The following is a 23841-nucleotide window of genomic DNA, read 5'->3' as shown; positions in this document are numbered from 1 at the left end:
CCTGTAACACATCTCTCATTCCATGGTGGTTGTGCTTCACTGACTAGCAAATGTCTTTCAGTCTGAATGGGCCCTCGTTCATCTAGGGTAGCTATGAACCAGGTCTGTCTCAGCATCCCTCCTATATCCATAGGGAGGAAGGAAAATGCAGATGGCTGGAAAGAAGCTGAATTTCCCAAGTCACTGAAGTAGATATTCTTGGAGTCATCCTCTAGCACATATAGAACTCCCACAATAGAGTATTCTAACTTTATTTCACTCCTTGCCTTTCCTAGGTCCCCTGAATCTCCTACACTGGATAAACAGAATCCGCCTTGATTTTCTCCAGCAAGCAAGCACGGGCATGTAAAGTTTGAAGAAGAGAAATGCTCTAATGGCAAGGGAGAGTGTTAAAATAAGAAGGAAATTGGTAGTTTACTTGTCAGGACTCATTGCAAGTAATACTAAGTGACCCAATTCAAGTTAAATTAAACAAAATTGGTAATTTATTATGTAATAAATTTGGCAAATCTAATGGTGATCCTACTTGAAGCCTTGCTGGAACTGGGGGTTCGGTCTCTTGTCATTTCTTTTCTTTTTTTTTTTTTTTCTTCAGAGAGAGAGGGATAACAGGGGTGGGGGCAGAGAGAGAGGGAGAGAGAAAATCTTAAGCAGTCTCCACATCCAGCATGGAACCTGACGTGAAGCTCACTCTTATGACCACAAGATCATGACCTGAGCTGAAATCAAGATTTGGGCACTTAACAGTCTGAGCCACCCAGGCATTCCTCTCATCATTTCTTGATATTGTTTCTTGAGAAGAATTGGCTTAACTCTCAAGTAGGCATTCTCATGGTGGTGGAAAAGATGGTTATGGATACATATCCTATAACTTAACTGCTACTATATATAAAAAAAGAATCCAGCTGGCTTTGACATAAACATTCAAAGAATGACTTTGATTGATATAGGTTGGGTTTCATGCAAGTTGCTAAAACACTCATCCAGGCCCATAAAAGTGGGGTATATTTTTTGGCTAAAACTGATTCATGCATGATATTTGCCAGAGTTATGCTAAACTTCCACAGTAAAAAAGATTCAGAAATAATTCAGTGCCTTCAAGAATATAGAGATACATATTTCACTCTCATGTTTCAGCCTGATGTGATATTCCACATCAGAGGCACTCTGCTCCATGGAGTCATTCAGGGATCTAAGTTTCTTTTATTTTGTTTCTCCACTAGCTCCTAGAGTGTGCATGATCAAACCTGAGTGACAAGCACATCCATGTTCCAGCTTCTGGGAAGGGGAACAAGAGCATGGAAGAAGCATGCTCCTATCTTCAGGCCTTAGCTCAGAATTTGTATGCCCCACTTTTGCCCACAATCCATTGGTACAACTTTAGTTGTATGGCCACTCCTAAAGGCAAGAGAAGCAGGGAAATGCAGTCTAGCTATGTGCCCAGAAAGAAAGTGAAAATGCACAATGACAGTCTTTACCACAGGGCCCAACTGTGGCTAGGAAGAGGAGATGTCACATTCAATCTATATAGAATAAATTCTTCCATGGAAAAGAAGATTCTGATAGAATAAAAGGAATAGTTGTTGTTCAGGGGAAAACAAAAACAAAAACCGATGTCCCCTACAGATAGGTATTAGAATGGTGCATCTAAGGACATGCTGAAGCCCAGCGTGATCAAATGAGCAGGTGCTGGAGTCCGGCAATATCTAGCGAACCAGAAGAGCATTTTTGAAGGTATATGCCACAGAACCCATGTAGAACAGCAGTAAAGCATTCTGTTATTCTTAAAAAAGAAGACTTCTGGTCAACTGAGTTTGGAAAACACTGGGTTAGGCAAAGCAAAGCAAATCTCTTGACTGTAAAAGTTCTGAGTGTTTAATATGCTAATCTCCAAGTTGACGACATTTGCCAAGTTCATGAGAGCTCATGGAGGATGTCAAGGGACTATTTATTGTCCTGAGGAACAAACTATAGGAAAGTCTGCAGCAGTGTCAGCACTTTAGGGCCTAGGGCAGGACCACCCCTACAAGGTTGGTCTGCAAGGGCAGCAAGCCTCAGGGTGCCTGGAGAACTTTCTCTTTAACCATTGAAAAATTAGTATCTGAGGTCAGCCCGGGTGGCCCAGTGGTTTAGTGCCGCCTTCAGCCCGGGGTGTGATCCTGGAGACCTGGGATCGAGTCCCACATCAGGCTCCCTGCATGGAGCCTGCTTCTCCCTCTGCTTGTGTCTCTGCCTCTCCCTTTCTCTGTGTGTCTATCATGAATAAATAAATATCTTAAAAAAAAGAAAAAAGAAAAAGAAAAATTACTATCTGAATTGAAGTTTACACTCTAAGTATAAAACACTGGATTTCAAAGACTTAGTACCAAAAAAAACAAACAAAAAAACAAAGAAAAACAAAGACTTAGCACCAAAAAAGTATACAATACCTTATTAATTTTTTTATTGATTGCATGTTGAAATAAAAATGTTTTAGGTATATCGGTTTAAATAAAATTATTAAAATTAATCTTTTTTAATATTTTATTTATTTATTCATGAGAGACACAGAGAGAGAGAAAGAGGCAGAGACAGAGGGAGAAGCAGGCTCCATGCAGGGAGCCTGATGTGGGACTCGATCCCGGGTCTCCAGGATCAGGCCCTAGGCTGAAGGCGGTGCCAAACCGCTGAGCCACGCGGGCTGCCCTAAAATTAATCTTATTGGGGCTTTTTTACTTATTTTATTGGGACTACTAGAAAATGTAGTTTCATATGTAGCTCACATTACATTTCTGTGCTGCTTTAACATCTTATAAGATCAATTCCCAAAACCAGACTTCCCCGGGTAATTATGTTTTCAGATGCCCTCCAGAGTATTATAATAAAGCAAGCATAACAGCAGGCTTTGGGGAAGAGTTAAAAAAAAAAAAAAAAAAGGAAAGCCAATTAGAAAATCCATTAATTAGCATACTTCTGAACTTAAGGCATTTGTTTGAATCCATTTTGCCTCTGCCTTCCTCATATAAATTAGTATCTGTCAATAAAAGCTAATGTGTTTGAACTTTACAAGAATGCATAAAATTTGCATGCTTGTGACTTTTCTAATGGTAAGACAAGATCAAACAAATTTTCACCCAAAGAAAGGCAGCTAAATCAAGATCTAAAATACTTATTAAGTTAGAAAGTGATTGCCCGTCAGGCTAAATCTCCAAACAGCCCTTTATTTATTCTGCTTATTTCTATATTTAGACATCAGCCACATCTTATCTTTAGCTTTAGCAATTACAATAATTCAAGAAAGAAATCAAGGAGGTTGGAGAGGTATATTTTGTATAAAGTTTACTTGTGAGCCTGACATTAAATATAATAAGTATGTGTTGAGGAACTGCTCTGTGCCAACATTTTTGGAACCTTCTAGGGTAAATGCACCCCTGTGCCTGTGTGCATGCTTGTATTTGTAGCCATGTGTGTGGTACATGGTTCAGTCCCTTCTTCATCACTAGCTGATTGGACAAGAGTTTACATCTGACCAAAGCTATACCAATCAGAATCTCTTCTTGGAATTTAGAATTGGAACATAGAAGCTGGACTTCACTTGGTTTCGGATGAGTGCTAGAGCTAGGAAACCAGGCAAAGCAGAAGCTGGGATGAACAGGTGCAGCCCATAGCATCCTAAAGTAATCTACAATAACATCAAGGGAAAAGAATGAAAATGTGCCAAAAGGAGAGCCAAGATATCAAATATCCTAGGAAACATAGAGAAAATTGGGATTTGAACGATTTTTTTTTTAGTTCTTGGGGTCCCAGTGTCTTATGACATCTCTCTATAATTATTACTCTACGATTATTCAGGTTACCTTCAGACATTCAATAACTTCCTACTTATTCATTCATTCATTCATTTTTTGTTTCTGACCTAAACTAGTTCATATGAGTTTCTGTCTTAAGAACAAAACTGATCCTTGCTTTAGTTAGCCAAACATTGGGACTTGCTGTGCATTATGAAATTATTTAATAGGAAATTAGTGAATGCATTAATTATAGAATATAAATAAATATTAATAAAATGATATAATACAGTACCCTCAAAGAAAAAGCTGAGTGATTACCTAGAATATTTTCTATTAAATTCAAACAAATATATTGGTAGTCCTGCAACTCCTATTAATATATTAAAAGTAGTGACAGGAGGAAATTTAAAAAAAAAAAAACAGTAGGAAAAAAGTAAAAGAGGAAGAAACAAGTCAGCTCTTGACTTTTTTAAGCTTTTTCCTTCCTCAATGTCTACTCCTCACCCTTTGTTTTCATAAGATCCTCCAACAAAAACCAAACTAGATAAGGATCTGAGATGTAGGAATGTATGAATTAGACAGCTGTAAGCATCTAATAAGAGCCCAACATTATGTAAGTTTGTTGGGAGAATCAGCAGGAAAAAAGCACTGAAACCGACAGGGAGGGGCTACAATTAAGGTAACACCAACAACAGAGTCATTACTTGGACCTCAAAAATTAATTTCCTTGCATCAGAGTCTCAGAAAAAGGTTAGGTGTGATAGTATTCTTCACTAGAGCGAGGAGAAATGTGTACTCCAGATAGAATCAGATCCATAACAAATGGAATATGTGGGGGCATCTGGGTGGCTCCGTCGGTTAAGCCTTCAGCTTAGGTCATGATCCCAGGATGCTGGGATTAAGCCCCAGTCAGCTCCCTGCTCAGCAAGGAAAGAGGCCCAGGGAGTGGATGGTTGCTCAAAAGGATCATCTAGTCCAACTCATTAATTTTAAAGACTAAGTTACTAAGGCCAGAGAAGTTCTATAATTTGATCAATGCCACACAGCTAGTAGCAGAGTTATGACTAAGATCCAAAGGTTTAATTTCTCAGTAGGGGGCTTTCCACATATAAATTCTTTCCAATTCTGCACATACCAACATTTTCACTATCCCCAAAAATAGACCAGAGACTTTTATCTCTCCAGGTATAGAGAGAACTAAAGAAAAAAAAAATAAAAGATTTGAAGATTGGATTGGTCAAAGGAAGTTTCATCAAGAAAATGGAATTAGATCTGAATTTTTGAAAAATAAGTATGCTTTAAGAAGAAAAAAGAAGGGAACAGATTCCCACTGAGAATGGAGGTATGGAAGCACATGTCTTGCAACAGGATGAAGGTGGGGGGGGTGGGGAGAGAGACAGAGAGAAAGGGCGCTGCTACAGTCTTAGCCTTCATGTTACAAATGATGCTAAGAACTCCTCTTCATGGGTATTCTCTACCAACCTCCACCCATATAGCTCAATAACCATTTATTTTGACTACTTGAGAGGCAGAAATACCAGTGATTCACATTGCTTGACCACCAAAATCTAGTCAGAATTTTAAGAAATGGAAACTTTGCCCCATAGGAGTCTTGTTGAAATGCAGTAATGTTGCATGCTTTTCATAGTCTTCATATTTTAAGAGCCTCAGAAAATGATTCATAACCCAATAGTTTGTACTGATGTTTGGCATCTTCTAGAACCACAACTCCCTATCTGGTCTTTTCTCCTCTCTCTGGCTGCTCTGTCCCTTTATTCTTCTCAAACATTTTCCTAAAGAAGTAATTCAGATATTTTCCCCTCTTTCTTTCTAAAAATAGTTATGCTTTATCAAAGTAATATGTGGACATCATTTTAAGTGTCAAACAGTAAAACTGGGACGATAATGATAAACAGCAGTCCCCCACCTCACACCCTCCCACACACGTCCTGCTTCGCTCACACTCAAAACCTAATTTCCCCTTTTGAAGCATAAAAACAGCACCTTCGAAGGAGTGATGTGCATAGACATTGGAATAAGACACTAGTAGCTTTTCCTGCTTTACGAATTTTCTCTTTACCACGTATCACTGTCCAACACACTAAATATTATACTTTGTTATGTTTATTTTTGGTCTTTCTCCTTAAAATGGAAGCTCCATCACAGCAAGGATTGTCGGTTTTGGATTTCTGCTGTTTCTCAGGTGCTCAGAGCAGTGCCTACATACAGAGGAACTGAGTATCGGTAGAGGTCATATGTTACAGTTCTCTGTGTTGTAAGACTGAGAGACTGTGCACAAAAACCCTGAGGTTGTCCGTGTTGAATGGTGAGTCCTGATCTAGAACATGAGTCCTAAATCCCAAAGCTATTCCCCCTCCTTCCACTGTACTGGGATATTTTCCACCATTTGGTTTAGAAATTTCAACATAAATGTCATTTAACAACAGGAGAAATCAGCTGTAGTCAGAAAATGAGTAACATTTTCCCTCACATTGGCCCTGTTCATACACTTAAATTGGTGTTTCCTACTTGTACAATTGTATTAAAAGAAACACACGGGATGATCACATTATATGTGATCAACATTATATGTAAGAACAGAAATTGGGAAATCCCAAATGTTCATCAATAGAAGACTGCTGGGGCACGTGGGTGGCTCAGCCGGTTAAGCATCCCTGACTCTAGGCTTTGGCTCAAGTCATGATCTCAGGGTCATGAGATCCCAGCCCCACATGGGATCCCTCTCCCCTCCCTCTCACTCCCCCTTTGCCCACTCATGCATGCATGATTGAGTGCACACTCTCTCTCTCTCAAATAAATGAATAAATAAAGTCTTTTAAAAAGATATAGAAGAATAGTTAAATTCTTGGTGTGTGTCCAATGGTTATAGTTCAGCAGATGTGAAAAAGATCTATGCATAAGGACTGACTCGGAAAGCACATCTCTACAATATAGATAGATCATGCTCTACAATTTCTTATCCACAATTCCAAAATCCAAAACATTCTAGAAACTAAGTTTGTTTTTGTTTTTTAACTTCAGTGGCAAAACCAAACCAATCGTAAACTCACTTGACAGCAAATATTTACCTGTCCTGACATGAAAATAGGTAAGACTTAATTGATCTCATACAGCATGAATAGAATATTCAGACCTTCCAGTGCAAAACACAATTTAACGTGTTTGTTATGAAGTATTGCCTCCGATCACACCAGCTACGTGATACTCGGTGTGCATACCACACCACTACTCTAAAATCCAAAAGATTCTGAACTCAAATTCAGATGACCCAAAGGCTCTCAATGAGGAATATGGCCTATACTAAGTGAACAAACAAGATGCAGACTAGTGTCTGTGGGATGATCCAATATGTGTAAGTTAAAAAAAACCCACACAATGGTTTATGCCTGGAAATTCTGAAAAGAGTACATATTTGGAATAAAAAAAGGAATGCACATTGATTCTGCCTAAGGAATGGGACAGAAGGAAGCGCTAAGTGACTCTACCATAATAACCGACTCATCTCCTGGGGCTGGTGCAGGAGGGAGCTCCTAGGTCTTTCTCTGCAGCACAGCCTCGAGATGATTCTACACCAAGCACCCTGCATCCCTGTGCGAGTCCACTGAAGATTGCATGCTGTAGTGACGGCAGCTGATGACCCATCTTAAGTCCCATCCCTGGGGGTGGGGGCAGGGTGGAAAGTGAGATGAAATCTCCTTTGACTGGCAATACAGATGGCATCTCCTCAAAGGAGGCAGTGCTGAGACTCTCACAGGGGGAGGGGAATGATCTGCTGGGCAGACAACTAATGTTGTCAGCAGCACAAGGAACAGGACCTGACCTGACCTGACTGTAGATGTGCACTAGCTACATGCCTCCTAGTAACTGAGTCAATGTCGTAAACCCCTGGGCCCTGTGCTCTCCTGCGGAAGGAGAGAGACCTCTATGTTCTCACAGCCCTAACAATTCGCTGACGGACACAATAGCTCTCAGACTCGAAAGTGCATACAAGTCACCAAGGGATCTTGTATAAAATACAGATTCTGATTCAGCAGTTCTGGAGTGGCCTGTACAAGGTCCCAGGTGATGCCAGAGTTGCTGGTCAACCAGACCACACTTTGAGTAGCAAGCAAGGTCCCAGCACACTGCTCTGGCTTGCCGATTAGAAGATGCTAAGACAAAGTTAGGAAAATTTGAGGCTTGAATTACTTGATAGTGATCTGCTGACCAAAACTTCCTTTGTGGCACAGTTTATTGCACACGTTGAAAGTATAGATACAGCCAGTAATGGAGTCTGTCCTTTGTGAAGGCAAGCAGCCTTCGATTTAAGTAATAATCTAATCATTAATCAATAAACCAAGAGTTTTCCATATATTAATACTCCAAAGTATATAACCTAAAAGCTTTACCATGAAATATATTAGGTACTTAAGAAACAAATGATTCTAACTTTGGCTTAGAGCTGGTATAAACAATAATCACTTTTCAAGGTTTTCATGATTCATCTAAACTTCAGAGACTTTTTTTTTGAGATGCAGACCAATCCATTGTTTGATAATACCAGGCCATTAACCAACAGCATTTAGCTTGGGAGGCCCCTGAGGAAGACCTAAATGTTCATATATGGCTGTTCAGATGGGTTTCAATAAATAATTATAATGCAACTAAGGGACCTAAAAGTGACTTGAATACAGAACTAAAAGAATCACAATCAGTTTGTTTATCTAAGGTTGTGCCTACTTTAAGAAACCAAATCCCCTCTGATAGGTTTATTGGTGTTTAGTCTACATTAGGTATAATTTTAGAAGTCAAGTACTCTCACTCCAGACATTTTCCAAATTACACTTTCAGACTAGAAGCCACATCAGAAACCTGAGTTGATTGCGACATTAATTACCCCCCAATCAAACACTCCCCCCTCTGCCAGTTTTCTTCCATTCTGTGTCCTCTCACTAGCATTAAACTGCCATGCCTTGGGGACACAGGAGGCTGGGAGAGCCAAATAAGATAATTACCTGAAAATTATTGAATAGGATAGTGTTCTGGACATTTCAAGTTATAATTCCCTTCAAAGACATGAAGCAGTTGGGAAAAAAATGTTTTAAATCCTCACAAGGCAGCATTTTGTCCCAAGCACATAGCTTAAAACCTCAGGCACCCTGGGATCTTAGACAGTGAGGGCCAAGAAATAACTATAAGGGAAGGGCTTCTAAGTAATAAGACAAAAATAAATAAATGAATAAATATTTAATATGACAAGTGGTAACAAGGAACATCTGGAAGCACTCAGCCCAGCAGGCAGGCAAGCTTTTCCCACTTAAAGCCAGGGAGTGGACAAATTCTCATTGGTTACAGCAGGCCTTTCCAGAAAGCTATCATCGTATGGATGGCAATCCAGTGGAGTTGGTCTAGAGAAGAAGTGTACCCCCTGTGGGTGAAGAGTGGACACTTGAGATTTACTCAGAAACTTTCAAGTATATAATTGTTAACTATAATCACAATGCTATGCATTAGATCCCCAGAACTTACTCGTCTTCTAACTGGACGTCTAGACCTTTTTTTTGACCAACATCTCTCCCCTTCCCCCTTCCGTGGCCTCTGGTCATCACCATTCAACCCTGTTTCTATGAGCTCAACTTTTCGACTTTTCTAGATTCCACATATAAGCGGTATCATAAGATTTTTGTCTCTCTCTGATGTTCCACTAAGCCAAACTCCCTCAAGATCCACCTATGTTGCTACAACTGCCTGGGTTTCCTTCTCTCTCATAGTTGAATAATATTCCACTGTGTACGAATTCTACATCTTTTCCCACTCAATCAAAAGTGAGTAAGAAAATAAATCTTAGGGCAGCCCGGGTGGCTCAGCGGTTTGGCACCACTTTCAGCCCAAGGTCTGATCCTGGAGTTCCAGGATCGAGTCCCACGTCGGGCTCCCTGCCTGTCTCTGCCTCTTCCTCTGTGTCTCTCATGAATAAATAAATACAATCTTTAAAAAAAAGAAAAGAAAAGCAATCTTAAATGCTCCCACCACAAAAAAAAAAAAAAAAAAAAAAAAAACAGTAATTATGGGACGTGAGGGAAGGAAGCATTAGCCAACGGCCTAGTGTGTCAGACTGAATCCTCAGGAGCCTCCTGGGTGAAATCTGAAACTGGCCCCAAGCACGCAGGGCAAAGAGGGACCAGACTGGCAGGTGGCAGGTGTACCAAGCAAGGGAACTTACACACACAACTTGTCTTGGGCCACAGAGATGAGTAGATCTCCCCACTGCTCCCCAGCATCTGAGACATTGATGCAGAGGCCTGAACAGGGCCCAGCCCATGTCCATGCAGGTAGTCCCAACAACGCGTTGGCCTCTCCAGGCTTCCTTCTTGCAAGCTGCTCCAGGTGGGCCGGAAGGTACCTTCCAAGGAACGGCCTATCCCCTGCGCCCAACTCCAAGGTCAAGCGGGGTCACGTCCTCCCGATGACCCGCCAGCACAGGGTAATCCCTCTGTGATAGCCAAGTGTAGCAAATCCTCACGTGGGACACCTTAAACTGACACCACCTTATACGTTCAGTACATCTCAGGGGGAAAGCTGGGGGAAAAGGTGTTCAGTGAAGACACACATTTTGCCAACCATGATTCCCATCTCTAGGTAGATTATTCTCTATAAACTAGAGGAACTCTAACATATATGCCTAAGGGAACGTGCACAAGGAAGTTTACCGAAGCTTTCTTTTCAACGGCGAAGTATTGAACTTGACTTTACAACCTATAAACGGAAGATGTATTAAAAATCTAAGGTATATGCATGTAATGGCAAGAAGCTATTTAGTAGGTAGAACTAAATACAGGCACGTGACTACGTGTAGGTGAATCTTCAAAACAATTGGGGGGGAGCGAGTTACACAGTATGCCTTCCATTACGGTAAACATCCAAACCACCCAAATCACCATCATCTGTTGATGAACACACCCAGGTGTGGTGAGTGGGGAAAACAAGGCTGGAACGAGGGCTGGTCAATCCAAGCACAGCTGTTAATTCTGTAGAGGGAAGTGGTGGGTTGCATCAGTAAGGGTGCTCAGGTAGTTACAGCATTCAACTACGGTGTCATTATGGATTTTAAAATTGAAAGATCAAAGACAAATATGTCTTTGATTAGCATTTTAGGCCTGGGTCTGCTAGGCTCTCACCCCATTTTTATCCTTCACTTTCAGCCTTTAAGATCTGCTGCAATAACAAGGGAACCCGTTATTAGGAGCTCTGGGCAGCTCCTCTACTATTCCCTCTGTGGCAACTTGGGTTGATTGGTTGGTTGGTTTTTGATGTGGTTAAGAAAACTGAAAGTCACCATGGGGAACTTTATTTTTATTTTTTATTGGAGTTCAATTTGCCGACATGTAGCATATCACCCAGTGCTCATCCCGCCAAGTGCCCCCCTCAGTGTCCATCACCCAGTCTCCCCAACCCCCTGCCCACCTCCCCTTCCACTACCCCTTGTTCATTTCCCAGAGTTAGGAGTATCTCATGTTCTGTCTCCCTTTCTGATATTTCCCACTCATTTTTTCTCCTTTCCCCTTTATTCCCTTTCACTATTTTTTATATTCCCCGAATGAATGACACCATATAATGTTTGTCCTTCTCCGATGGACTTACTTCACTCAGCATAATCCCCTCCAGTTCCATCCACGTCGAATCAAATGGTGGGTATTCATCTCTTCTGATGGCTGAGGAACATTCCATTGTATACATAGACCACAGCTTCTTTATCCATCATCTGTCGATGGACACCGAGGCTCCTTCCACAGTGTGGCTATTGTGGACATTGCAGCTATAAACATCGGGGTGCAGGTGTCCTGGCGTTTCACTGCATCTGTATCTTTGGGGTGACTTTTAAAAAAGAGAAAGAGTGGACAGACATCAAGGAATGCAAATATTGGAGAAATGCCACCTTAGAGGAGCTTCCCATATAATTAGACCAGATGCCTCAAATCTGCTTGGAGGGGAAACTTCTAGGTCACAATGAGACTATCCAAACCTACTGGAACCTTAGATAAGAACCGGAAAAAGCTTCAGTGGTATAATGTACTTTATTTAGTAACCTGGATATAAAATGTATATTGAAGAGAGTTAAGAATAGATGCTTCTACAAGAACATGACTGAAGGACGGAAGTGTCATTTAACGCTAAAAGGTTTAATTATAGGGCTATGGGGGGGGAGCAGGGGGGGTTTAGTAGCTTCTAGCTTTATCGTGAAGAAACACAGTATTGTTTTTAATTTTCTTTGTTCTCCCTTAAAAACACAGAGAATTTGCATTTCGATTTAACAGTAGTTGGCAGTATTATTATTAGGTCTAGGACATTCCTGCAAGGACAGTTTTGGCGACCGCGGGCTACAAAGGTAAAATCTGCTTTGAAATCAGATTTGTAGTCAAATATTACATCTACCACTTTGCTTGCATGACCTTGGTATAATCTTTAATTTCTCGGAGTCTTACTTTCTCATCTATTTAAGTGGCATGCTTACTTAGCTAATTTTTTCCCACAATGCTGTTATCGGATTAAATAAGGTAATTATGTAAAGTGCCTGGTGCAGGAGGTATGATCTGTTCTTAATAAATGGTAAGTACTTTTGTTATTATTGACAAGAAGCAGGTGGAAATCTTTCCCGAATATCACACAGTATTACAATTCCTGGGAAAAGAAAAGTCAGTCAAATCTTTAAGTTGTGTGATGCAAAACTAGTCTGACTACATTTTTTTCCTGAATTACTTCATTTTAATGCAGTTTACTGCATTTTGTTGTTAAATAGGAAGAACCTGTGTCCGTGGATATGTTAAAATCAGCCTGATGATGATAAACTCATCGAAAGCTCATCTCATCACCTCAACTCATCAGAGTGGCTAAAATTAACAACACAAGAATCAACAGGTGAGGATGGAGAAAGGGGAACCGTCTTGCACTTTTGGTGGGGAATGCACGCTGGTGCAGCCACTGTGGAAAACAGTGTGGAGGTTCCTCAAAAGGTTAAAAGTAGAAGTACCCTAGGATCTAGCAATCGCACTACTATTTACCCAAAGAATATAAAAATACTACTTCAGAGGGATACTGGCACCCTGGTATTTAATTGCAGCATTTTCTACAATAGCCAAATTTTTGGAAGCAGCCCAAGTGTCCATTGATTGATGAATGGATAAAGAAGATGTAGTGTGTATAAACAGAGTGTGTGTGTGTATATAGTGTGTGTGTATATATATAGTGTATATTTATAATGTGTATACACACACGCGCTGGAATATTACTCAGCCATGAAAAGAATGAAATCTTTCCATTTGCAACAACATGGGTAGAGCTAGAGAGTATTATGCTAAATACAATAGAGAAAGATAAATGCCATATGATCTCACTCCTTTGTGGAATTTAAGAAGCAAAACAAATGAGCAAAGGGAGAAAGAGGGGCAAACCAAGAAAGAGGTTAACTATACAAAACACACTGATGGTCACCAGAGGGGAGGCAGGTTGGGGGCATGGGGGAAATAGGTGATGGGGATTAAGGAGGGCACTTGTGATGAACACCAGGTGTTGTATGTAGGTATTGAATCACTAAATTGTACACCTGAAACTAATATTACACTGTGTTAACTGGACTTTAAAACTTAAAAAAAAAATGCATCTCTTATTTTGATTTGATACAAGGAGCTTAAAAACTGTTAGTTAATGTTAATTGAACTACTCTAGACATCAGGAAAATGCCTAGCCCTCATGGTCATAGGGAAACTGCTGAACTATTATGGAGTCCAAATATTTAGCAGTAAATCTTTACTTATTCCCCAGAAGGTGTGTGGCATTTTACCAGGCATTTCAGAGAACTATTAAAGAAGAGTCATGGTTTATGTCTTAAAGGAGTTTAAAATTCTTTTAACTACCTTTTTGAGGTATAATTGTCATTCAATAAACTGCATATATTTAAAGTGCACAATTTGAAATTTTTTTCATATTTTATTTATTTATTTAATCATGAGAGACCCAGAGGAGAAGCAGAGACAGGCAGAGGGAGAAGCAGGTTCCAGGGAGCCAGACACGGGACTTGATCCCGGGACTCCAGGATCATGCCCTGGGCCAAAGGCAGACCCCCAACTGCTGAGCCACCCAGGCACCCCTGAAAATTTTGACACAGGTTTTATACCTGTGAAACCATCTCCAGAACTGAGACACTGAACATGTATTTCACCACCAAGAAATTTTTGTCCTGTCCCTTTGTAATTCCTCTGTACTTCCCTGGTTCTCGGCAACCATTGTTCTGTTTTTTTTTTTTTTCTTTCTTTTTAAAATATTTTATTTATTTACTCATGAAAGACACAGAGAGAGGGGCAGAGACACAGGCAGGGGGAGAAGCAGGCTCCCTGCAGGGAGCCTAATGGGGGACTTGATCCCAGAATCCCAGGATCACAACCTGAGCCAAAGATAGATGCTCAACCACTGAGCCATCCAGGTACCCCAATTGCTTTGTTTTCTGTCACTATAGATGAGTTTGAATTCCCTAAAGTTTTAGGTAATAAGAATTGTGCAAAAATGCACTCTTTTCAGGGGATCCCTGGGTGGCTCAGTGGTTGGGTGCCTGCCTTTGGCCCAGGATGTGATCCTGGAGACCCGGGATTGAGTCCCACGTCCGGTTCCTGGCCTGGAGCCGGCTTCTCTCTCTGCCTGCCTCTCTCTCTCTCATGAATAAAATCTTTAAAAAAATTAAAAAATGCACTCTTTTCCTCCAGGCTTATTTCATTTGCATAAACATTGTTAGATTGATTCATGTTGTTTCATGTATCAGTAACTCAGTAATTCATTGTTTATTGCTGAGTAGTAGTCTAGCTCACAGCTTTACCATAACTTGCTTATTCATTCACCCTGTTGATCACATTTGAGCTGAAGTCACTTAGGGGCTATTATCAACAAGGTGCCCAAAGCGCGCTTCTGCCTTCTGTGTCTCTTGGGTTCTATCTCCTTGACACAATGCTTTTACACTAGGAAGACCCTAACCCAAAACTAATTAACCGTCTCTTCGTTTTTATTTTTCAATTCATGAGAGACACACAGAGAGAGGCAGAGACATAGGCAGAGAGAGAAGCAGGCTCCCTGCGGGAAGCTTGATGCAGGGCTCAATCCCAGGACCCCACGATCACGACCTGAGCCAAAGGCAGACACTCAATCACTGAGCCACCCAGGTGCTCCTAACCCTCATTCAATGAAGCATAGCAACCCTCATTCAATGAAGATTTCTGGGGGTGAGATTTCGGCAGTGATTATAAATTGTGGAGATAATGTATGGAGAGGGTCACACTGTGCCCTAAAGTGCCTTCCTCCAAATCGATGGCTTAATCTTCCCTCTCTTTTTTCCATCTCTGTTCATCTCCACTGTGCCCTTTCTTCTTCTCGGCTACTGAACCATGAGCTTCATTTTTTCTCCATTGTGCTAGGCAGCTTCACCTTCCTCTGAGACCCGGGGGACAGTTGACACCCCAGCCATCGGCAAACTCATCTTATACCCTAACCATATATCAAAACATGTTCCCAGGCAGCTCTGGTGGCTCAGTGGTTTAATGCCACCTTCAGCCCAGGGCCTGATCCTGGAGACCTGGGACTGAGTCCCATGTCGGGTTCCCTGCATGGAGCCCGCTTCTCTCTCTGCATCTGTGTGTGTGTGTGTGTGTGTGTGTGTGTGTGTGTGTGTCACTCATGAATGGATAAGTAAAAATCTTAAAAAAAATCTGATTTCCTTAAAAAAAAAAAACAAAACTATTCCCTAATATGGAGTTTTTACCGTCAGAGGAATTTCAATCTAATTGCTAAGGTAATACCATTGACTCCTTGTACGTTTACTTGAAGCTGCAAGGAAAGATGTAAGATGATGTGAGGTTGCTCAGATTGAAGAAGGTAAAACCTGGGGAAGATTTCCCTGAGCCCAAGTGCCACTGGCCAATAGATCAGACTCTGTCCTGCCTGGAGACCTCCCAGCTGATTGCTGTTACCACGCCTTTCTCTCCCACCACGACTGAGAAAGATATGGAGGCCTCTTGAATGTCTTTGTCAGCACAGATGTCCCTGTAGCATGCTCCCCTTCTCCTCATGGAGAATCACATGGTTTTAAATTTTAAGTGGTCAAGTCAATTAACCTAAAGTTAGTCTAAGAGGACAAATAGTAAAAAGCTCTGGAATATGAGGGTTTGATAATGGGAAAAGGAAAGCTTTGGGCAGAAGCCCAAACTGAGTCCAAGGCCTGGGGAAAAAGCAAGCCAATTATAGATGTTTTGGTGCTCAGGGAGATTAAGAAAGTTGGGCAACAGGTTCCAGGAGCAGGAGGCGCTAAGAAAAGAAGGTGTTGGGTGGCAGGAATATAGTCACTAATAAGCTCAGGTTTAAGGCATGGAAACATGGTAATGGAAACTAGTGTTCAAGATAGGTACTGAGTAAAAAAAAAAAAAAAAAAAGGATAGGTACTGAGTAACCAGGAAACATACCTGGAATCATTTTTTGGTGATCTCACACCAGAGTTCACCCCCTAACTCATTAGCCTGCTTCTACTCCCATCTTCCTAAGCCAGAGTGATCCTTTTAAAACGTCAGACATAATAGCCCTCTGCTCAAAATTCTCGAGTGGCTGCCAATTTTATCCCAAGTGAAAACCAGAGTCCTTATCATGGTCAAAAGGCTCTATAGGATCCGTCCTCCATGCCCCAGTGGCCAGCCACATTGACCTTTTTACTCAACAAACACATTCTTGATGTAGAGACTTTAATTATTCCTTCTGGCCAACATGTTCTTTACCCAAATAAACTCTCTCAAGGGCTTCAAATCTTTGCTCATATATCACCTTCTCAGTGAGGTCCACCATGACCAATCTATTTAAGATCACAGCCTACCTTTCTTTATGCCCATACACTCTACTTTCCCTCCTCCGTACTTTTCATATTTATCATCTTCCTACATAGTCTATAATTTCTGATTATGTTGAAGTAAAATCATTTTAATTCATTTAACCTGTCTTCAAAAACATAGCTTTCAACTTTTACCCTTATTGTTATTACTCTGAATAACTCCTGTGAAGTTAGTTCTCCCACAGTCCTTACAGAAAAATGTGAAGCTCGTGGCTAAATATTGGAGACAGACGAGTAAAATAACCCTTCTCAATCAGGCAGGCTATTTTGAATAAAAGCATTCAGTTCTCACATGCTGGGGAATAAAAGCATGGAACACCTACCTTTGTTAGATACTGAAGCTACCTTAGGTTAGCATCATCCTGGTTTCCACATTTTAGAATTCCCAGTCCCTCTGGCTGGGAAAGGATCAAGAAAAGAGTACATTTCTTGGAATCTATAGTCTATAACAACATTGTATGACAAATGCTGGATCCAGATTCCCGCCCCCCCAAAATGGCTTTCCTAAGAGTGTCTGCTCAATAGTGATTTCACAGGATATTAACAGATGTTTCTCAGGGAAAAAGGGGGAGAAGTGGTTCTTCAGTCGATTTAATTTAAGAAATTATACAGTCAACTTTAAGCAGATTTCTTTACTGCAAGCTTTTTGGCGATTGCATTCGCTGATATGTAACTGTGAATATCCCAGTGGATGGCATAATATACAACTTTTCCTAAACTCACTAGACCAAAGAAGCCCTCTTGGAAAGAGTACCTTGAGACACCTATTTTATTCATTCAACCAAAATTTATTGAGCACCTACCATGTGCACACATTGCAAGCACCTGGGATTCAGTGCCATCCAGGACACACACAGTACCTGAATTTATGTGGGATTTACAGTCTAGTAGAGAAGACGCACATGAAATGAATATTTGAAAGTTGATGAATGTAATGAAGGTAAAATACAGGCTGCTGTAAAAACATGTAAGAGAGAATGGTGTTTAGTAAAATGAAATGTGAGAAAACCTGACCTAATAGTTTTCATGAATAAATCTTATCCTTAGATGATTAATCACAAATTGTTTATCATTTATTGTGTATGTTACACTATACTGAGTGATATTGGGAAATACAGGTGCGTAAGACATAAACGTTTCTTTAAAAAATCTTTGTTAGCTGAAGACCAATAAAAATTTTAAAAAATAAGCAATGCATGACAGAATAAAATTACATGTAAATTTGAAAGGTTCAGATATACATTAAAATGCTACCTATCTTTCAAAGATAATTATCATAGCTTTGGAAAGCCTTCCCCTACCTTCGAACAGCTACTCCAACTTAGGCTGATTTTTCCAGTACTTTTCACACAATGCCTCATAGGATAGTGATTTGTGTGTCTATCTACCAGACTCGAGTTAACTTTGTGGCACAGACACTGGGTCTTTTACATCCTTGCATTCCTCACAGTGCACAGTCTCTGTGGGAACCAGCAAGGTATAATGGTTAAGATCAAAGGCTTTGGAGTCCTATCAACTGGTTGAATTCTGGTGTTGGTTTGAAACCTCAGGAGCTTCCCAGGTGAAATATGAAACTTGCTCCCATACAATGAAGGCAACGAGAGACAAAAGAAAGAGGTAGACCACTCCAGGTTAGCAGGTGGCAGGTTTAACAAAGGAACTTACATATGACACTTGTCTTGGGCGGCCACAAGACAAGTAGGCCTCCGTACCTACCTACCAAATCTTAAGAGTTTATATAGGGCCTTAAGTGGGTTCAGTTTTGTAGATAATCCAGATGGTCTCCACAACACATTACTCTCTCACTGTGCATTTTTGAAATGAGCATTTTCTCTCACTGAGCATTTTGAAATGCTCTCAGGCTAAGGAGAGCAGTACCTATATTCCATGTCCTCTCAATGACCTCTTCCAACACCTGGCTCTGGCATTTGTTGGCTGTATGACTATGCAAGACTCTTCATTCTTTGAGCCTTGATTTTCTTGTCTATAAAATGGAGATAATAATACCCATATCGACCTAGTCATGTAATTGTTTTAGCAGAGATGAGATATATAAAATAAGTTAGTGCCTGACATAGAAAGTACTCCGTAATAATATTGTTATCACATCTATTATTGCACAGTACCCTGAGAAAAGTGCTTAGGCAATCTAGATGTTGAGAGAAAGGGCAAAGCAGGTCAGGCATTGGAGGACGTGGCCCAGGGTCTCACCTATTTCTCATGAAGTTCCAGTACAAAGACAGGATACTGTCTACTGCGGATTGAGGCCAGGGGACAGCAAGGTGGGATAAATGATGTTGAACAGACATGGAAAAGCCAGATGGTGGAGGTAGAGAGGACTTGAAATCATGGCTGAAAGCTTCAGATTTGATTTAAAAGCAGTAGATAAAACTAAAGACTAATGGGGCACCCGGGTGGCTCAGTGGTTGAGCGTCTGCCTTTGTTTGGCTCAGGTCATGGGCCACGGGGTCCTAGAATCGAGTCCCACATCAGGCTCCCCACAGGGGATGTCTCTCTCTCTGCCTATGTCTCTGCCTCTCTCTCTGTCTTTCATGAATAAATAGATAAAATCTTTAAAGAGAAAAACAAAGACTAATAAAGAAATTGTTTTCAGGAAAGATTAACTTGCCAACCATGATAAATAGGAACTAGATGGAAAGAACCAGCATCTAAGAGACCAGGAATGACAGCCATGTGAAATAATAAGGTTGGCAGATCTAACAAAAGAGTGTTGCATGCTTTTTTACACTGTGATAATTCATCAAGTGAACCAGGACCTGGATAAATGTGGAACTGGGGAGAAATTGCAATGTATGTTCAAGGTTAGTTCATTGCCATGACCTGAAATGCCTAAACCATAATTCTGAGCAAATGAATTCCATGATGGCATGGGGCTTATCATTAACCACCAAATACTACCTCAAGAAACCATGCTTTTCCTTAAGAAATTAACAATTTCAGGGGATCCCTGGGTGGCTCAGTGGTTTAGTGCCTGCCTTCGGCCCAGGCCGTGATCCTGGATACCCGGGATCGAGTCCCACATCAGGCTTCCTGCATGAAGCCTACTTCTCCCTCTGCCTATGTCTCTGCCTCTCTCTCTCTCTCTCTCTCTCTGTCTGTCTCTCATGAATAAATAAATAAAATCTTAAAAAGAAATTAACAATTTCATCACATAATTAATTTAGTCACCAAACATAGATATCATTTACATAGGAAATTTCCGTGGCTTTTTAACAGGGAACTTGAATTAAATTTTCATGGGAAAAGCAGATGAGAAAAGAGTTTGCTCATATTTCTCTAAATAATTTTTTTTGGGTTTTTTGTTTGTTTTTTGAGAGAGAGAGAGAGAGAGCTTATATGCATGCACATGTGCAGGTAGCAGGGGAAGGGCAGAGGGATGGGGAGAGAATCTTACACAGGCTCCATGCCCAGTGCAGAACCAGGCACAAGGTTCAATCTCATGACCCTTGGATCATAATCCTGAGATCATCACCTGAGCTGAAATCAAGGTTGGACACTCAACCTACTGACCCACCCAGGAGCCCCATTCTAATGAATTTCTCATGAGTTATTTTCAATCTTGCATTTATTTTACAGAAGAAAAAATACTAAAAATAGCTACATGAGAACATACTGTTATAATTGGCCATTTTAAAAGATTTATTTACCTTCTTGAAATAATAAAATACTCACTTTGACCTTGCTCTAAGCTAATGACTCTGAATCAAGATAGAAATTTGAAGGTACATTGTTTGATCTTTTTTCAAGTACTGTGGTTAAGGTCATGGGAACATTGCATCCCTTTCCATTCTCCTTCTTCTCCACCCACTAATCTGGGGAGATTTGTTCTTAAAGTTCTTAATTAGATTATCATTAAAAAAAAAGATTATAATATTCTTTCCCATAGAAATAAGGCTACAGATAAATATGTATACTTAAAGTAGTATTAGTTCTATACACTGGATATTTAATTTCCAGGCTAGACCACAAAAAGTAGTCTAATCATAATATACATAGTATATTACAAATTAATTTTTGACACACAATCTGTTCATAATTTCAAGGCTCTCTAAACAGTGAAAAATCGAGCCATCAACTAGGCAATCACTGTCAGAATGACATGTGGATTCACAGCAGCAAAATGTATACCTGGCCTCCTAACCTTGCATGGCAGATTTCTAGAAATCATAGATTCGCAGGATTTTAGAGCTGGAGATATTTTCAGAATCACCCAAGCCGCTTCCTCATTTTACATCTGAAGAAAACAAGGCCAAAATGGTGAGATGATTTGTGCAGGGTCACTTAACTGATTAGTAAGCAAGTTAGGACTTATAAAGAGCAAATTTTGTGAACCCTGTTTTCAGCTGAGAAAATGCTGAACAAAAATTGATTCATTCCTTTATTTTTCATTCATACATTGAACAACCATTTGCTACATGCATCAAATGTGCAGAATGTTCTATTAGCTGATAAGGTAATTTTAAATATTAATTGGCTTTGGGCACCTGGGTGGCTCAGTCAACTAAGCCTCCAACTCTTGGTTTCAGCTCAGATCATGATCTCAGGGTCGTGAGATTGAGACCTGAGTCAGGCTCTGCACTCAGCATGGAGCCTGCTTGGGATTCTCTCTCTCTCTCTCTGCTCTCTTCCCTACTCTCTCTCTCAAATAAATAAATAAATCTTTATCAAAAGAATATGAACTGACTTTTGCTCTTAACTAGCTGAGTTTTAATTGGCTATAGTTAAATTTAGAAAGATTTTTAAAAATATTTATTTATTCATGAGAGACAGAGAGAGAAAGAGAGGCAGAGACACAAGCAGAGGAAGAAGGAAGCTCCATGCAGGGAGCCTAATGTGGAACTCGATCCTGGGATGCCAGGATCATGCCCCAAGCCACCCAGATGTCCCAAATTTAGAAAATTAAACACGAGAGTTACATAGTCAAGTTATGTCAGTATACATGATTCAACGTGAATTAAGTTAGACAGGTAATGTGTTAGGAGTTGAGGATGGAGAGGTCAGGGTGGATTTAAGGTGTCAAGAAAGGCTACATAAAAAATAAATTTAATCTACCCATCTGTCCATTCTATTTACATATCCAGTACTCTATTTCCTATATACCAAAGCGAACCCTGGGAATATAAGGATGAAAGGCAATGCCCTTGTTCTCCAAGATTCACAGTCTAGTGGGGAAGAAAAAGAGGGCAAGAAACAATAGGTAGAAGGTTCACATGGAATGTTTGTATATAGAAATACTTATGTTTATTATATTAAATATAAGCAGAGGCAGGATTGGGATTAGAAAGGCAAACAAAACAACTGAGGCACAAAATTTAAGGAAGGACTCACTCTCAAGCCATTGCAAGTACAGAATCAGCTCTTGCACAGACCTGAGAGAGAGCGTCCCCTTAAATTTTGCACCCTGAGCACCTTACTGCCTCACCTTTGTGCTGGCTTACTAGTACTATTTAGTCATCAAACAAAGTGGCAGAATGAGGGCACCTGGATGGCTCAGTGGTTGATCATCTGCCTTTAGCTCAGGTCATGATCTCAGGGTCCTGGATTTGAGCCCTGTGTCAGGCTCCCACAAGGAGCCTCTGCCTGTGTCTCTGCTGCTCTTTCTGTGTCACTCATGAATAAACAATCTTAAAGCACACACAAAGTGGCAGGATGGTATAAACAATGGTAAAAAAACAGAAAACCTTGAATAAAGTCTGAATAAAATCCACCACTAATTACTATGCAATCTTAATTAAGTTTTTCGTATCTCTGGACCTCACCTTTCTCCTCTGCAAAATCTAGGGGTTGACCTAGATTAGTGCTTTTTAGACTGTGACGTGCGCAGTGCATAGAGTCTTCAGAAATGACCCAGGTGAGGAAGGCCTGGCTAAGTAGGGCTCTACATCCCTTACCCTGACTTTAACCAGATTAGCCATATTAATTGCTTTTATTAAAGATGATTCTTACACATTCATTTTTTAAAGGTTTAAATAATTTAAAAGAATTAACCAGAAAAATCAAACATCAGGTTGACCCTAGATGATCTCTAATACCTTTAGCAGTTGTCCATTTACCTTTTTATGAGGAATCTCATTCTGCCAAGGTCCAGTGAGAGCAGTTATAACTATAGTTTCAGTGACCAGTGGTAGTAGTATCCAAGGGCATTGATCTCTTGTGGTCCTGTGGGGATTATATAAGTCTAATTGTTCCCCTTATGAAGGGTTCAATGACTCTTGATGAATTGGGTGGAGAAGAAGAAATGAGAGATAGGCAGAAAACTAGACCAATTTGATGTTAATCTAGGGGTGCAGTGGAAGTTAACATCTATGAGTCTAATGATGCTTTGGAGTTGAAACCAGGAGGTACTGATACAATCAAGTGTCATGATGCCTCATGAAGGCCATAGTACTTTCTATTTCCCCTTCAGAAACACCACTTAGTCAATGATTGGTCACAAATTGTCACATGTGTGGTGCTTATTGAACAAATCCTGGGCTAACTTTGTGATTAACAGCTAACTATATTATTTGTTCCATTCCAAGAAATTACTTAATGATCTCTAAAGACCTGTGAGTCTTCACAAGCATTCTAAAACAATAATCAGGGGATCCCTGGGTGGCTCAGCGGTTTAGCGCCTGCCTTTGGCCCAGGGCGCGACCCTGGAGCCCCGGGATCGAGTCCCACATCAGGCTCCCGGCATGGAGCCTGCTTCTCCCTCCTCCTGTGTCTCTGCCCTCCCCCTCTCTCTCTATCATAAATAAATAAATGAAAAAAAAATAAAACAATAATCACCGGAAGAGGTCTAGTGGGAGAAAGGAAGAAAAAGCACAGCAGTCTGGCTCATTTCTGTGAGGTGGCACAGTTACTTAAGTAGTCATTGGGAATGTGAGTAAAGAGCATAGCCATAATCTCATTGTATGAAACCAGGATGGGTCATCTCATGCTCCAAATGGTAACTACAAAGGATGACTTTTGTATACCTTGCTTTAGGAACATCAGAGAAAAATCTGTATTGATAATAAACCTCAGCCCTGTGCCCAAATTGGGAAAGGTGCCTCAAAAAGAGAATGAAGAGAGAGTAAGGTCCTAGGGAAGTCCCATTAAGGAAACCTACTTCCCCTTCCTGTCAGCGCTGTGAAGACATCATCTCAGTTAATA

General features: G+C 40.5%; 2 long non-coding RNA genes across 2 annotated transcripts in view; one reads left to right on the top strand and one right to left on the bottom strand.

Annotated features, from left to right (window-relative positions):
- Nucleotides 1–23841, bottom strand: part of LOC144322937 (uncharacterized) — a 57394-nt gene that overhangs the window by 23969 nt on the left and 9584 nt on the right. The window contains exon 2 of the long non-coding RNA XR_013388520.1: nucleotides 11412–11645. This is a non-coding gene — a long non-coding RNA (uncharacterized LOC144322937). The remainder of the gene's footprint in view (nucleotides 1–11411; nucleotides 11646–23841) is intronic.
- Nucleotides 3569–23841, top strand: part of LOC144322936 (uncharacterized) — a 34053-nt gene continuing 13780 nt past the window's right edge. The window contains exons 1-3 of the long non-coding RNA XR_013388519.1: nucleotides 3569–3634; nucleotides 4956–5112; nucleotides 12568–12686. This is a non-coding gene — a long non-coding RNA (uncharacterized LOC144322936). The remainder of the gene's footprint in view (nucleotides 3635–4955; nucleotides 5113–12567; nucleotides 12687–23841) is intronic.

Source organism: Canis aureus, chromosome 11 (genome assembly GCF_053574225.1).
Source record: "Canis aureus isolate CA01 chromosome 11, VMU_Caureus_v.1.0, whole genome shotgun sequence".
NCBI classification, from domain to species: Eukaryota; Metazoa; Chordata; class Mammalia; order Carnivora; family Canidae; genus Canis; species Canis aureus.
The sequence above is the reverse complement of the archived record's forward strand: the minus strand, read 5'-3'. Positions and strand labels throughout refer to the sequence as shown.